Below are 17120 nucleotides of genomic sequence, written 5' to 3' on the forward strand. Positions count from 1 at the left end.
GGTGGCAAAACCTTTGTTTTTAAACAGATTTCTGTGCTGCAAATGGAATGGGAGTTAAGAGATCGGGTTCAGATTTCCCTGTGCTTCCAGCACCAAAGCCCTTTTTGCAGCTCTTGTGGGCCTCCATGGTAGGCTCGCTGGAAGGTGCAAATTCCAACTGCAGAGAATTTAAACTTCATAGAAGCACTTTTTTTTTTGTTCTTTTTTTTCCCGTATTTTATCTGCTTGTCCTGTTCCAGCTGCTCCCCTCTGCTGCTGCCTCTCTGCCACTCTCAGTCCAGTCCATCCTGCTCCTGCTCTCCTGGCAGATGATTCATTCCTCACACTCATGCCTGTGTTTAATCTGGCTTTTGCCTGGAGGGCACGAAGCAAAACCCCTCTGGGGCTTGTTCAGCTCCAGTCCTGGTGCTCTGGAATGGTGCCACCACTGATTCCTTCCCAGGAAAGACAGGGATGGCTTAGGGTGCTTTGAGGTGGGGAAGGTGTGAAACCTGGAGTCAGCCTCTTGCTTTTTAACCTGCTCAAGCTGCATTTCCCTCGGATTGATTTATTGGAGGTTTTTTTTCTCCATGCTGGGCAGACAGAGCTCTGTCTCACCACTGAGGGAGGGGAAGCCTCGACCAGGGATAGAAACCATGAGTAAAGTGGCTGGAAACAGATTCTCCTTTACAGCGAGAACCGCAGTGATGGGTTTCACTGAGATTTGTTACGAAAGCAACGTGCTCTCACAGGGATCCTGCTGTTGACTCTCCCAACTGTAATGGGAATTTACTCCAAACGCTGCTATCCCTTTTTCGAAAAAAAAAGTGTAGAAATTCCCACTGCTTCGGCATAAAACAGGACTGTGTAACAGTATTAGTAGCTAAAGCAGAAGACCAGACAGGAGAGAAGAGGAAATAATTCCTGCCTTGGGCTTCTAGACGCGCTCAGGCTGGAAAAGTACTGCCCGAGGTTCCCTTCTTTAAGGTCTGACGGGGTCAAAACTGATTCCCTCTTTTCCCTGCTCAGGAGCTCTGCAGACAGCTCTCCCCTCTCCCTGGAATGCTGTGCAGGAACACTCAGGGGCTTTGCTCAGGGAGCAGGCAGGGACAGGCAGGAAGGAATGGGCAGCTGGTCCAGGTGGGGGCTGTGTCCCAGGTGGGCACGATCTTCCCATGGCCCAGGAGGCAAATTTATGAGGGTGGGGTTTGCTCTGGGGGTTTCTCTGCTCTTCTGCTGCGTCGGAGCTATAGGAGGTTTTGCACAGTCTTTCCTGACCGAGTTTCTGGAGCTGCCTGGATGATGTGAAGAAAAGATAAACCCTCTGAAACAGCAGCCACCTGTTCTTGAGATGAGATTGCGATTTATGGGATTTTTAAGGGTACCCAAAAGGCTGTACTGGAGCCGCACTCTGCAGGAGCTGTGGGTGTACTTTTTCTTCCTCTGTGGCTGAAAGCACATGGATCATGGCAGCTCCAGGGCCTCCTTCCTGTCTGCCTTCCTGTCTGCCTTCTCCCCCGGGGAACTTGTCCTGTTCCCTGAGTGAGCAGGGCTTGCTGTCTGCTGGAGATTATCCTCGTGTGCTGCCCAGCAGGTCAGGCTGGTGGTTGTACCACTTCCAAGTTTCCTGCCCATCTCTGCCCACGGAGAGCCTGTTGTCAGGTAAGATTGAAAGGTGCATAAATGAAATTCAGAGCTCTGGCTGACCAGACTGATGGCTCTGCACCAGGCAGAGGAGAGGTGACATGAAGCCCTCCATGCAGTGAGCTTGGGGTTTGCAAAGGGGAAATGGGGAAGAGCATTGACTGCAGGATTCATCAGTTGTGAGCTCCTGGTGGGTGTTTGTTCCCCCCTTGCTCAGTCCTGACTCAGTTCAAATGCACAGGGTTGCCTTGGGATTGATTGTTATCAGCAGCAATAAATCACAATCACAGCAGCCAGTGGTGAGTTTTGGATGCCAGTCAAGATGCAGCTCCTTGGAGTATTTATCTCCATGGAGGCAGAGAACCTGGACATTGAACAATTAGATCAGCGTGGCTCTGTGAAGCTGCATTTGATTAAGAGAGTAACTGCAGTACAAAGTTATTGCTGGGTGTTGCTGGGCATTGCTAAAAAGCAGCCTGGCTTTAAAAACAGAGAGACTGGGGATGGGAGTATAAAACACCTCTGTGCATCGCTCTCCAAGCAGCACCTGCACCAGGATCCCACCTTGTCCTTCCTGCTGTGGCCTTGCTGCTGCCAAGGCATAAAAGGAGAGAAGAGGCGGCTTTTGCTGCAGTGGAAGCGTGGCACAGAGGTCCTGTCTTGTTTTCTCATACTGCAGAAGCTACTGGGTGACTTCAGAGACCTTAAGATGGGAACACCTGACCCTGAGTCTCTGGGCAGGGATGGGGCAGTGCCTGTATGTCCCAGGCGGCCCCTGCAGTGTCACAGGTGGGAATTCCCAGTTCTCTCTGTGTCCCCTCTGTGTTCCCAGCAAGGGATGGGCTTGGCCACAGCTCCTGCTCCAAGACAGCACCACTGAATCCACATCTCCAGTACCAGAAGCAGCCAGCTGCCTTTCTGCAAGTGGTCTTTACGGATTTCTAGTCCTTGGGCCCATTAAGGTGGGTAAGAATTAAGCATCCAAAACACTCCAGCTCTAAAACAGACAAGCAGGCATGCAGTCCTGCAAGACCAACCCCTTCAGGGTGCTTTGTGGTGTTTTGAGAAGTGTCTGCAGGTCTGGGGTGATCAGCAGAGCTGGTGTGAGCATGAGGAGGGAGCTGGGTTATGTTTTAACTTGAGGTCAGTGCACATCAAGGGCTTTCCCAGGGAGGATGATGGGCTCCAAGCACATGTTTGCTCCAGACAATCTATTAATGTGCACACCGAGATTTTTTTCCTTGAATCTCAAACCTAGGCTCTGCAAGGTTCAGATGAGCAGAACCAGGTTAAAAAACAAATGTTGAATGACCCTGATGGGCCCCACTGCCTATCTCATCTTTATTTTTCTTTTGAGAGCTGCTGTTTCTCTCTGCTCTGCTGAGCAGGTCTGTTGATTTTCTGTTCTGAGGAGGAAAGCCTGAGGTTCTCCAAGAGCCTGGCCCTGGTGCTCTGCCTCCCTGTTCCCAGGGCAGCCCTTCCGTGGGCATGGAGGTGCCTGAGCTAAATATAAGCTGTGGAGGGGAAAATAGGGGGAGTTGGAGGAGGTTGAGTGAGAGGATCTGTTTATTTTCCCTCTGATCTCTAAGCCCTGTTATGTTTTATTGCTTTACAAACAGGAGGTCTGGAATGCTTCCTTCCCTCTTGTGCCAGTGCAAGGTCAGCTGGGTGCATAATTCCTGCACTTGAAGGAAAAAATACCAACTATTTACAGTAATGTAGTAAGAGTGGCATGGAACTGGAATTCTATTTACTTTCTGCAGGCCAGGTTTTACTGTAAATGCCCAAATAAGCTATTTATATAAACAATTTCTGTGTATTTGCTCAGCGCCTGGATGCACTTCCACCCTGCTGCTGAGAATTTAGATCTGATGAGTAACCCGTGGCAGAAGAACAACTTTGATTGCAGGAAAGGTGAAGCAGACAGGTGCTTTACGTGCAGTGGATCTCAAGGAAGGTGAGGCACCTCCAGCACACTTGCTGCCTACATCTGCAGAGGGATGTAGTCACCTATAGCCTGGCAATGCTTCAAAAGAAACCCATTTTGGGGTGCGTGGTGTTTGAGCAGCTGTGTCAGAGAACAAAGGGGCAGTACCAAGGAATGCAGCTGGGGTTCCTCATGGTGTAGAAAATCCTGCTATGAGGTAAGGCTTTAAGGAAGCAGACTAACTTACAAAAATGTGTTCAGGTTTACTCAGCTCTCCCCATTCGTCAGAACATGCCCGAGTCCTCTGTGGGGTTTCAGCTCAGAACCGAGATCTCGGACTGAGTCACGAGCAAATGTAACTGCTTGTGAGTAATTGCTGGAACCAAATGTGAGCTTCGTAAATGGGCTTTGTCTCTTCTCTAGAAGCTCTGTTTTATGGGAAAAGGCAGTGGTTTTCCTTTCATGCTCTGGCTTTTGGCTCCCCGTGTGGGTAAAAGCACAGCCACGAGTCGCTGCTTCTGCCAGTGTGTGGGAGTTTGGCACCCCAGGACACTGCTCATTGCTGCTTTCTGTCTTGGTCCTCAGCTTCTGGACTGCCTTTAGGCAAATGAGACAAACTTCATCCAGCACAGGTACATGTTGCTTTTAAAGAAATGCTGCATTATCAGCCCTACACAGACAAAAAGCCCCTGAACCCTGAGGCACTGCATCCTGCTGTTCTCCATCCCCTCATGCTCTCTCTGTGCTGTCTCTCTGCTCCTGGGTCCCTGTTAGCCCAGGACTTGACTGTGGCTTGAGGGCCAAGGTTCAGCTGCACAAACAGCCCAGTGCCCCAGCCCTGTCCCATGTGCATCCCAACATCCTCATGGCAAACCCAGGGGTGGCATTCCCACTGCTGTGATCCCCGACCTGCCTTTCCTGGATATCATAATTTTTCCTCCAGATCTGGCTGAGGTACAGGGCGACAGGCTAGAACTCGAGTGGAATCAAAATTGCATTTTAATTGTAAACATTTGTCCAGAAATTAATGTTTCTGAACTAATGTTTCTCTCTAACCAATGTGTTCAGAAACAAATGACTCTCACTAATTGATTTTCCCCTGTATAACGGGAATTGTACACGTAGAAAATCAACCATGCATAATTGAAAATCCCCCTCTTTCAGCAGGTATCCACACAATCACTCAACTGATGTGTTTGCCTGTCCTCTGGCAGATATCATCTAGTAGTCATGTGGCCGGCTGGAGGGGGCTAATTTCTCCAATTTTTGTTCTTTGTGCTGGATTAAACATTGAAAGTCACTATAAACCAGCTTCCATGTCTAATAAATTTGCTTATAGTTCCAAATGTGTACCCATGAAGGAATGTTATTGATGGCTTCCTCCATTGGAAAGGTGTATTTGATACCTTTACACCTCTGAGATCAGTAATCCCAGTACATAAAACAGTTTTGAACAACTTCCAGGAGCCTTTTAGCAGCTGATCGACGGCTCCTCCGCAGTGAAGGCAGAAGGGACTTGGCTCCAAAGCCCTTGGCTCCACTGTGCCAAACCAACTGCCTCAGACCCCCAGGACCCTCCCAGAGAACTTACAGCCCGAGGGAGTGGGAGCAGAGGAGAGAAGTAAGTGTAAAATCAGTTGTAAAACTGAAAGGCTGTGATTCACTGCTTCTTGTAAAAGGCAGGTGAGACCTTCCCCTGCTGCAAACCAGGTCTTGAAGGTGGCAACAGATTTCAGTCAGTTTAGGAGGGTTAGGAGCAAGTCCTGCACGCAGCTGGTGTGTAAACGGATGTGTTTTAGGAGAGCTGTGGGGCCAGGGTGATGGTATTGATAAATTTTGCTTCATCCAACTTCCTCACCAAACTCCTCCAGTAACACCCACGATGGGTCCCAGCATCATGCAGTGCTTTACAGGAGTTTCCCTGAGGTGCTTTGACCTTTCCTACCATCAGCCTGAACAGGCAAAACCAATCAAGGTTTGTTCAAAAGTAGTTTTGCATCGCAGCTGCTGTTGAGGAGCAGAAAATCAGGTTTCATTAATTTATTTGTTTGTTAATAAAGCTGTGTAACAAAGGATTTCATCATTCCAGCCATACTGAATGTAATGTTCTTGCAAGAATTAATGCCACTGCTAATGGAGGATTGGAATTTTGCCTTAATTATATCATTAAGACACATTTCATGCATTTAATTGTTTTTGTAAAATGACAGCCAAGCTCTCCTGCCGCATATTTCCCATTTCCAGATTAAATTACTTCCCATACAAGGGCAACCTGCTAGTAATGGCCTCTCACAGTTTTTGCTTTCCAGGGGAAATCAAGTGGGTTTTGGTTAGATATGCCAATACTTTTCAGGTTAGCAAAGCTTTTACGTGTTGTTTGTCAATGTTAGTGATGAACAGATGCACCGAACTCTCCCTTCCTCCTTGCTGGCCTGGATTTCATGAAAAATAGGGGTAGGGGGAAGGGGAAAGTGTGTCAACAGAACAGGAAGGTAAAAAACCAATCACAGGATTTGTCACATGCCCTGATGCACCTGTGGGAGGTTAATTTTGGGGAAAACACACCATGTCTGATCCAAAGGCAGCAGTTGGAATCAGAAACTGCAGCCTCAGAGGGGATGATGTTCTGGCCTTTCTCATGGGACAGTCCCAGCCAGGAGGCTCAGGGCTTCCTGTGCAAAGTTTCCTGCTTGTTCTTTGGAACTAAGCTTGCGTCTGCAAGGCCAGAATCAGGCACCCCCAGCAAGCCCAGGCTCCTGGAGAGGCATATCAGAGGTGTGTGAATCAGTGTGGTCCATTGTGCTCCAAGCCAGGACCCAGAGCCCTCGGCAATGGTGACGCACGTGGATTTGTTTGGGATGAGTAAATACAGTTTTCACTGGACAGGAATTTGTAGTTATGTCTGCAGCTCCCAGCTGCTCAGGGGGATGGGAGGGGTGTGTTCTCCCTAGTTCATGCCTTCTCTGGCTGCAGCTCTCTCCCAGATCTGTAATCATTGCTGTGTAACGACATAAAGGCAAAATTCAGGGTGAGGGTGGTAGGAAACAGGCATCTCTGCTGAAATACAGAAAATATTAAATTGCCTTGAACAGCATCACTGCTGGATTTTGGACCATCTGAGATAAGCCAAAACCTCCCCAAATGCCATCCACGTGGCTATTGCTGTTTGCATGGCAAACCCAGCAGCCCACAGATGGAATGTAACAAAAAGCAGGTAAAGCAAGTGGAGGAATGCAAGTGGACTGTGCAGACGACAGAGTGGGAACTCCCATGCCAGGAAGCAGACACAGCAACTGGTGAACACTTTGAAAACCTTTCCAAGTTGCTCCTGCAGCACTGACTGTGGGAAGCATTTGGGAGCAGGCTTTTGTTCTCAGACCGTAACCATGCTGCTGACTTGATGAGTCCTTGACCTCAATTAGTTACATTCGTTATTTGGAGCCCAGTGGGAATGAAGTCAACTCTGTCTTTCCTTCTCTTCTTTCTTCCCATCCTTTCTTGCTTGGTGTATGAAAGAGCTGAAACTTGGCCAAGGCACAAATCCCACTCAGCCCTTGCTGGGTTCTGCCCTGGAGAGGTGGAGGAACCGTGTGAGCTCTGCAGACACAGACAACAGAAGGGAATCCACCATGAGAAATGTCCTGCTGGATGTGCTGCACATCTGCTTTGCCACTGACCTGCTGGAAACCTCGAGCAAGAAGCTTCACATGTTTCTTTCTCATGTGTCTTAAAAGTGATGAGGGACATTCAGGCACCACGTCCTGGTTGCCTGAAGCCCACTGGGGAAATAACTGAGACACCAGAGAAACACCAGGCACAAAAAATCGAAATAAGAGGCGTGAGAAGCACTGACTTCTGTGTACAAAGCAGTGCAATACCATCTCACATCTTTCTACTAGGGAACTGAATTTCCAGTTCAATTTTGGTTATAGATTCTGCGTCTGGAGTGTTTCACCAACAAATACCTTCCCACCCAGCCCCCTCCTTGCTGTGATTATTAGTAACAAATTTATGCTGTGGTTCATTTCAGGTTGTCCAACAAATTTTGGAACAAAACTGAGCACCATTAATTGTCGTTCTCGGAATAAACCAACAACATAATTTATCAACGTGGCAGTAACAGTAACGTTTGTATTTCCCAGTCTTAAAATACTTGAACTGGAGATGACAATATAATTGAAAATAATGGTAATTATCTGTCTGCAAACGTGTTTTGTTGCTATGCTCAATATCTTCTTTGAAACCAGTCATGAACAGAAGTCACCATAAGCAACAGTAAACTAAAAATTCATTTTCCTAGAGATTGGTGCGCTGCATCTGTTGTGTGGGAAATAACTCTGGTTTTTCTTTTGTTTGGGATTCCAAAATGGTCTGTGGATGGAGAATTTCAAATCAATACCATCAGGAAAAATCAACTGCTCCTCTTTAGCTGAATTTGAAATGTTATATGATAATATGAGTGTTTTTAATATATGGATATATGTATGTACACATTGAGATCACTAATATGGAAACAAGACACCTGCTGCATCAAGATGAGAAGGAAACATCAACATAATTGTTCTTGCTTTCCTAGTGAAAATTGACAAATACATGTTGTCAAACTGTGGGCAACATACTGAGTTGGGTATGAGCTGAGCACTGCCTGAGCCCAAGGAACAGCGTTTCCTCCTGGGATCGGAGCCCTGAGCACTGCTCCCACCTGCCCTGTGCTCCTGGCCGGGGGCTCAGTGAGGTCTCCCCCAGACCCAGCAAATTTTGGTCAGATCGTTTTTTCTGGAGCAGGCTTAAACTTGAATACTAAAACACATTCAGAGCCCCTCCCTGGAAAATAATGTAGCATTGCAGGGCAGGGATGTTTCAGATTGTGTTTTGTACAAATTCCCCTTTTTATTGCTGAATTCAAGTAATACCCCCCCTTTTGCTTTGCCAGTGCCAGCAGGTGAGACACCTATCCCAGCTCCCAGCAGGGACAGGGACCTCCCAGCTGGACAGGGGAACCACGGAGCAGCATCTCTGGAGAGCATCACCAGAGCAAGCAAGAACCAAATGAGAGTTTTGGACCCTTCCAGCCTGGATTTGGGGCAGGAAGAGGCAGGCAAAAGCTTTGAAGGTGAGGTGGCACCCCACAGCTGGACTCAGGGAGGGGCACCTGGTGTCAGGGTGGGGGCCAGCACCAGCTCCGTGCAGCCACTTGCTCCTTGGATCCTCATTGCACTGTAAGCTATTGAAATGATTCGCTTATGAACTAGTTTCTGTTGTCCTTATTAACCAAGGATTAATTAATTATTAATTAAGCAACCCAGGCTACTTATTAATTCAACTTGTTAATTAAGTATAGGATGCTAATGAGGCAGCTTGTTAATTGAGTTGTCAGGGGGAAGTGAGGATGGAGAGGAGGATTTTTCTGCCCAGTTCCCGTAGCAGAGCCAGGAATGTGGCTCCATGTGGGGACGTTGGCCGTGGGAGCTTCCTGAGAAGGGCTGTGCAGTCACAGCTTGGGAGAAGCTTTGTTTATGTTTATTCCTTTTTACTGTCAGCCCAAAACAACCTTTCAAGAAGAGACTCCAGGACTTGCAGCCCAATATTTCAGGGCTATGTGCTGGACTAAGTAGGGTAAGCATGGGGACAGGACCAGTGTGCCCAGGGGACAGAGGCATGGCGATGACCTGGAGCTGTGGGGGATGATGGATGGCAGTGGCCTCCTGCTTTTCTCAGTCTTAATGAGATGCACAAATGGGAATTTTGCTCCTTGAAATGCCTTTAGCCTAAGACAAGAAAGGTCTGCAATTTACAGGCAGCAACAGGAGCAAGAGGTGAGCAGGAACTCTCTGCTTTGCCAGAGCCTCTGCAGGGAGTGAGAGCCACCTCTCTCTGGTACACTGGAGCTGCCTGTGGTCTGCCCCAGCTCTGCTCCTTCTGTTTGCAGGGTCAGGCCAGCATCCACTGAGGATGGAGCTGCTGTGTCTCCCTGAGCTGTGAGGACAACTTCCCCCAGCAGGGAGGCTTTGTGGGATGGCCCCACACGAGCATCGTGCTGTGCATTAGTGCCAGGTGGTCAGGACTGGTACGGTCATTTCAGGATGTTTTCTCTGGAAAGTTTCCGGATGGGCCATTTCTTGTTGCCAGCAAGACTCCAGCATCACTGGTTTGTTCCACTGCAAATGCCATTCCCCAGGCGAGCTGAAAATAAAACCATTTCTAATCTCTTCTGAAAGTTTCAGAAAAGAACTGGGGGAGGGGTAGAGCTAATGAGGAAAACACACAGCTTTAGAAACAGGAGAGCGTTCCCTGAAGTCAACAGGGTAAAAAAAATTCTTTTTGAATATTCATTTCTACTGAGATTTTCTATCGCTATAATTAATTTGTCACAAACACCCTGACAAAGCATTTCTGGTGGAGTGATGAAGGCTACAGGCAGAGGTTTACTTGGTCTCTTTTGAAGGAAAATAACTAGCTATCAAATAACTTTAAACTCCTAAAGCTTTTCTGGATTGATCCTGCTTTCATTAAAGAATGCTACTTGGCTTTGAAGACATTTAAAGCTTTTGAAATATTGTTATATGGATTTATTTTTGGTTAATTCAGTCCCCTTCTGGTATATTGGTGTATTATTCACAGACACTTTGAGAGGCATTGGCTACTTGTTTTCTCTTCATGGAGAGGGACACAACAAAGCCTTTAAAGCACCCCTGGAGTCATTCAGGCTCAGCTCTGCTGGTTTTCCCCTTCCTTCCTGCAGTAACTTGAGGTCCTTGGGACCTTTACCCAAAATAAAAGATTTCTGACAGCAGCCCAATAGCAAATTAATGCTGAATATCTTGAATGACTGACATGTAAAGACTCTGCCTCCTTAGGTTGGATCAGGATCCCTGCTTAGGTCAGATCAGAGCAGATCCCTGCTGGGCCAGCTGTGGTCAGCATGAGGAATTCAAGTCTTCAAGGTTTCCTTCTTTGTCTTTCTACCACCAAATTTCTGCACAATGACAGGACATCCTTGCAGGACCCAGCAACTGACTCAAAGCAGCAAAAATATCTGTTTGATGGGAGAAGGATCAGACCTGATTCTGTAATCATTCCTCACCTCAAGGAGTACCAGTTCAATAGGATTGCTCATGTGAGGAAGCCTTCTCTGATGTGAGTAATCATGGCAGATTCTGGCCCTGAGTTGTTACACAGAACCGTCTCAAGCTCAGGAGAAAGCTGCATGACTCAGACCCAGCTTTAAAAAATAAAAGTTTTAAATCCCAAGTTAGGATGTGCCATTTGGCTCCTGCTGAAGTTGGTCTAAAAAGGCAGCACTGAATAATAAAAAAGATCAAGCTTTTGATGTTAAATTGCATGTTCAAGCATAAAATCCAGCCTTGATGATGAAGCTTAGCCTGGCTTATTTCACTTGGGCAAAGACACTAAACAAGAACCTTACACTCTTTCTCACTTAAGAGGAAATATCTGTGCATTTTAAAAAAGCAAAAAAAAAGTTTTGACAGATAAGTAATTAGGAAACATCTGGCCAAACTGAAGGCAACAGAAGTGATCCCAATCAAAGGTGGTTCAGTGAAAGCTTTTCATCTCGACTCCAACAGAAACAGCAAACTTAGCACTTAAAAAAAATATATAAAATTCCAGTTTCTGATGAAGTGTTAAAAAGTCCAAGACTGAGAAGTGCAGAGACATCCCCCCGGCCCAGGGCTGCGAGGAGGAGGAGGAGGAGAGGAGGAGGAGGAGGAGGAGGGAGAGCCCTGGCTGTGCACAGGAGGAGGTGAGTGCCAAGGGCCCGGAGGCAGGGCCGGCGCTGGGACAGTGGCACAGGGCTTTGGATGGAGTTCCCAGCGTGGCTCCGGGGCTGATGTGTCCCTGTGGATCCTGGTTCCTGCACGGTGCCGTGGGGTTCCTGCAGCACCAGCTGCTCCGTGTGCCCCTACCTGCGGGCACCCCAGGACAGGTGAGGCTGAGGGGTCACTGCTGTCCCCTTGTCTCATCCCTCCTCCAAAGCTCCGTGGGAGCCATGCACAGAGCAGTGGAATATCCTTACTGGGGATTTGGGGTGAGGGATGCTCCCTCTCAGTCTCCACATTGCACTGTGTTTTGAAGAGCTTTTCCCACACTTAGTGAACGCTGCTGGTTTGGAGGGTCCATTAAAAGAAATCCCAGCGTTCTGTGTGTGCTTCCTCACTGAACTGGAAGGACTTTAGTGAGCCCCCTCTGAGGTGATGTGTTCTCATGGTGTTCTGGCTGCTGTGTACCTGCTGGACATAGTCCCCCAGGCTGCTTTCAATTTCAAACCAGCTTCATTCTGAGTTTTTGGGAAAGGTTTTAGATATTTCTTTTTCTTCAGGCTGGCAGATTTACACATCCTGTCCAAACCTCTTCAGCCCCCGTGGCCCTTCCTATGGTGTTCACATGTGGTATCTCAGCAGGGGTGGGCAGGACAGCCACCTCCCCTCTTTGCAGCACTCAGAATCAAGCCCTGGCATTGGTGCTGGCTGTTGCTGCTTTAAACTGCCCATTTTTGTAATTGTAACACACCAGACTAAAAGCCCAGAGCAAAACTCACTGCTCAGCATCCAGCTGCAGCCCTGAGCTCTGCCAGGCAGGGCAGGAGGGGCGGCAGGGCTCTGGAGGAGAGACAGGAGTGGGAGGGTTTTGACAAAGTCCCTTTGCTGTCCTGCCCCGAAGGGAAGGAGGGGAAGGAGGGGAAGGAGGGGAAGGAGGGGAAGGAGGGGAAGGAGGGGAAGGAGAGGATCCTTGCTCCAGCACAGCAGCCATTTTAAGCTGCTTCTTGCACAGCTGGAAATCATTGCGATAGCATCAGCTGCCAAGGGGAGTTAGGAGATTTGGCAGGATTCAGAGGGAAAGAGGTAGTAGTTAAATCATTCGTGAAGAGTAAACGCTTCAAAGGCAGAGCGAGGGGCCCTGGCTCACTGGCATGGTCCCACTTTGCCCAGTCCCAGGGCAGGGTGGAGCAGGACCCAGCACCAAGCAGGGCACCCACAGCTCTTGAGTTGCTCCTGATCTTCATTCCACAAGCCTGTCCCCATCACAGACAGCTGGAATACTTTCCAACTGGGATGGAATTATTGTTGAGTAAGGAAATATATGCTCTGTAACCTCACCGCAAAAAAACCTCTGTAAAGCATGAACAGGAAGTGTACAATATATTCCTTTCCAAATTAATTGCTATTATTTTGATTAAAACACATTATCATATAAATATTTGATTAAGAATGTCATTAAATCTTTCTTGCTCATGAACTGTGACAACTTTAAAGTCTAACCTTTTATAGCTTGGCATCACATCATTATTTTTCTCATTAGCTAAGTTTAATAATTCGATCTCATAATATGCTTTGCCATTTGGAACCTTCCTTTGTGTGCCAAGTTCAAATCGATGCTGTTAGTTATTTGTACCACTGCAGATAATTAAACAAAAATTAACAGCAATTTAACCCTGCAGTCTGGCTGTGGGTAGAGGAGTGCTCAGAGCACAAGTCAAAGGGGTTCTTCTGCCAGCTGTGTTGGTGCAAAGCTGGCCAGGAGCAGTGTGGGAAAGTGGAGGCGTCTCCTGGAGGCTCCAGTAATTCAGAAAGTCCCTTTCCACCAGGTAAAGCCTCTGGGCATCACAAACAGAGTGAGCAAACTTGCTGTGGATGATGGGGCAGGGCAAAGTGGGGAGCAGTTGGGTCTTGGGCGTGTGGGGAGGAGAAGCAGAGGAGCCCCAGCTGAGGCTGGCAAGGGGTCACTCTGAGCAGAGCAGTCTCCCTCTCCCCCAGGACACACATCTCCGGGATTTGGGTGCTGCCCTGGCTCCTTCCCCTGGCTCCAGGCTGTTACTTTGGGTAGCTCAGTCTGCTGCAGCCTCCCCCTGTCCCTCAGCAGGATCAGGCCCTCACAGGCTGTCTGGAGGCAGAAGGATGCCTCTGTCTCTCCCAGCTCACTGCAAACAGCCAGAGCCCACTTTCCTAATTTAAACCACACACAAAAGCTTGCCTTACATGGTCACGGATGCTATTTTTAGGTCCGCCAATTAATCCAGCTCCGTTTGAGCTGGATTAGAAATCACATACCCCCTTAATTATAGGTGTATAAACTCCAGACTGGCAGCTGTTTTGACATTCTCAGCTGGGAAATTTGCCCTAAACAGCCGTCCCCTCCCTGGTGCGGCAGGATTGAGGCCCGGGGCTGCTGCCTCCGTGCCCATCTGCTGCCGTGGCACCGCGCCTGCTCCGGCGCTTGGACGCCTGCCCTGGGACACAGGTGCCAGGCAGCAGCGAGCTGCGATGGGCAGCCTCCCTCTTTCTCCTTTTTCTTTTTTTCTTTATCTTTTATTTTTTCCCCCCTCCATAGGAAAATCTCCCCTGGTTGCCCAGGGTTTTTCTTTCCGCTGTGGATGTCTGCCAGGAAGGAGAAGGAGCCCGTGCCAAGGCGCTTCCGAGGTGGGGTCTCCGTCGGGAGCTGCTGGACGTGCCTGCACCACACAATGGGCAATGAGGGCAGCTCCTGGCACTGCCAGAATCGAGCCTCAGTGCGGGGATGCTGGCCTGGCACGGCTCAAGCTCCCACACCCAGCAGTGCCAGCCCATGAGGGGGTGCCCATGGCAATGCTCTGTGCGCACGGCTTGTGTGGGAGCCTGTGCCGAGGGGCTGCTGTGCACCTCAAACCCCACAGCTGCTGCTTTGGCTACTCCAAGGGTGGCACATTGACCCTCTCCTTGCCAGGGTTCCTCTCTGGGGACAGGGACACCCAAGTGAGGAGTTGCCTTTTTTGTTTTGACGTCCGTTGGGGAGATTTTAAAGCTGCCTGTCCATAGAACCGCCCATTTCTAACCCTGCAGTGCCGCTGACTGCTGAGTTTCTGGCAGGAGCCCCTGAAGCAAAGAGGAAACTTCAGAGAAAGTTCCGTGGGGACCCTCCCTGGGTCACACGGGGCTGTATCCAGCCCAGAGGCAGAAGCTGTCACTGGAGACCACCCTGTGGCACCTCCAAAGGCCCCACGTGTGGGGCAGGGCAGGACTAGAGGGTCAGACCCTGCGTCACCGTCCGACCCGAGCCGGGCCGCTGCCGGTGCAGCTGCCGGAGCATCGCTGCTAATTGCGGCTGCGGCAGGGCAGCCGGGAAGGGCCCGGGCTGAGCCATACCTGAGCAGTGAGATAATGCCCCAGCAGCGCCGGGACAGTGCCATCCCTGCGGGAGGGTCCCCCCGGGTCCTGCTCCAGCTCTCCATGGGTTTAATGCCCAGTGGTCATCTTAGTTCTTTTCTTCTTTCCTAGGAGCTGGAAGCTGGACAATAACTGGCACAAACACTAACAAATGCTTTTTTTGTTTCAGTGTGGTATCAAATGCTTTTGAGCCTAGTGAACAAAGTGCCCTCTCGCTGGAGCTCTGTGACTCTTCCCCCCCTCGTTGTCTGGCAGTGCCAGCAGCATCAGCACAGGACAATCCTCTGTCCTTCTCTTGAGAATCTCACAGCACCTCTTGGATCACATTTAATTTCGTGTTTAAGTCTGGCACACTGCATCTCGTGGGACAGCTCGACGACCAGGCACAGGCTCCCAAAGGAGTTTTTCCGCTGAAGCTGCAGCCATTTACTCCTGATGTTTTCCACTGCCCACTGGAAAAAAACCCCCGTGTTACTGCTGCCAGTGCTGCCCTCGGAGAGAGAGAGGTTCACTGCTGTGTTCCTGTGTTTGGCTGTTGCCTTCAGGCAAAGCTCTTCCCTGGCACAAGCCCGTGGAGGGCTCAGTGGGGAACTCCCTCTGCCTCAGGGCTACCTGAGGGATGCTTTATGAAGCCTGGGGCCAGAGCAAATGGTGAGGAAGGAATGAGCTCATTTCCCAAGTCAGCTCTGCAGCTGCCTAGGACAGGCCAGCTCTCCCAGCTGACAGTGACACCCCAAGAGTGCCAGAGGAGCCCTGGGACACTCTGGGGCCCAAGCAAGAGGCACAGGGACAGGCACACACCACTGCCAGCTCCTGCTCCCCAGCAGAGAGCTGGAAGGGAAACAGGAGGATTTCCTGAGCTTTGTTCCTGCTGGTCAGACCATCGATGCCCTGGCAGAGCATCAGTCCCACCTGTGTCCTTACAGAGCTGTGTGGAAAGGAACACGTGTCTGGCAGGGGTCGAGAAGGGGAAAGTGGAGATACCTGCTTTTACGGGCTTTGGGAACTCTTTGGTGGAGTTCTAGGAGAAGGCTTTTAGGCTGTTCTGATCCAACGCCCTGGCTCTGAGGTGCAGGAGCTGCTTCCTTCCCCTGCCTTGCTGCAACTCTTTGGTGGGTCCGAGGCTTTCATTGCCATGGGCAGCAGAGCAAGAACGCAGGAAAGCCGGAGCAGGAAAGTTTCGTGTCTGACAGAGGTTTCCCAGAGTGACTCACAGGGCAGCAATTCTGCCCATCCTCATCCCACTGCAAGGACATACCTGTGGTGTATTCCTGAGGCACCGAAACCATCCCCCAGAGAGAGCATTGTGAGATACCACTGTGAATCACCCCAGGGTGTGAGGGGTTGGCTCAGTGTCCCTGTCCCCACGCCCAGGGCTGGACCACCTGTAGAGCAGCTCTGCCAGCTGAGAATTGAGCAATGGGGTGACAAACCTGAGGCTCAGATCTTCCTGTCCCTGTGCCACCCATCCTTTAGCACAGCCCATGTCCACTCCATGCTAAGAATAATGAGAAAACCAAGCAGGGAAAGTGAATTTACAAACCTCTGCAGTGGGAACTGTACAAAGACCTCCACCTTCATCTCAGCGTAGTGACCAGCACCAGCCAGTCCTAATCCAGTCCAGCCACTGGGACAGCAGGACTTGGACGCTGCTCACAGCAGTCAGAGCCATCCAAATTCCTCTCGTTCACTGCCAACACAGTGAAGAAACCCCCTGTGAGGTGAGAGAGGCCCTGCCAGCCCACTCTGATACCTTCAAGTTCTCTCAATAGCCAGCAGGAACCACAATTAACGTCTGCTGCAATTTCTTCATTATCATAATGACAGTGCTCAGCAAAATATATGGGAGACGTTGACGGTGACGCCCAGATGCTGGAACCATACGATGCCACATGGAAAATCATGGTGTGGTATAAAACCCCGGCTTTCATATGGTACAGCTGCCTCTACATAATGCCCTTGTAATTTATCAGTGGATGGCATCTGGTTCTTTCCTGTCATTCTTCGACTTCCAGACAACCATAATCTCAAGTGTCTTAATAATAACACAGACCTGCCAGACAGGGGAGGAGGGAGGATGGAAAGGGGGTGGGGAGCAAAATTGCTCCTTTTGTGCTGTTCAACCCAAATTAGAGGGGAAAACCAGAAAAATGGAAGTCTGGTAGGGAGTGCTGGAGGGGGGGCTGGAGTGGCACAGCAGGTCCTGGAGGAATCTGCATAAGGGGCACCTTGCAGAAGCCATTGCTTGGGTATCCAGGTCTGGAAGGGCTTCCAGGCATCTGCTCTTTCTGGGGCAAATCTCCCTGTGTAGGTTTAAAGCAACCCATTTGGCTGAGGGTGCAGTTTGAGTGTGTGCACAGCGCTGGTGCAGGGTGGCACCATGGCAGAGCTCAGCCTGCGGCCTGGGGCCA

Source organism: Corvus moneduloides, chromosome 17 (assembly GCF_009650955.1).
Source record: "Corvus moneduloides isolate bCorMon1 chromosome 17, bCorMon1.pri, whole genome shotgun sequence".
Lineage (NCBI taxonomy): Eukaryota > Metazoa > Chordata > Aves > Passeriformes > Corvidae > Corvus > Corvus moneduloides.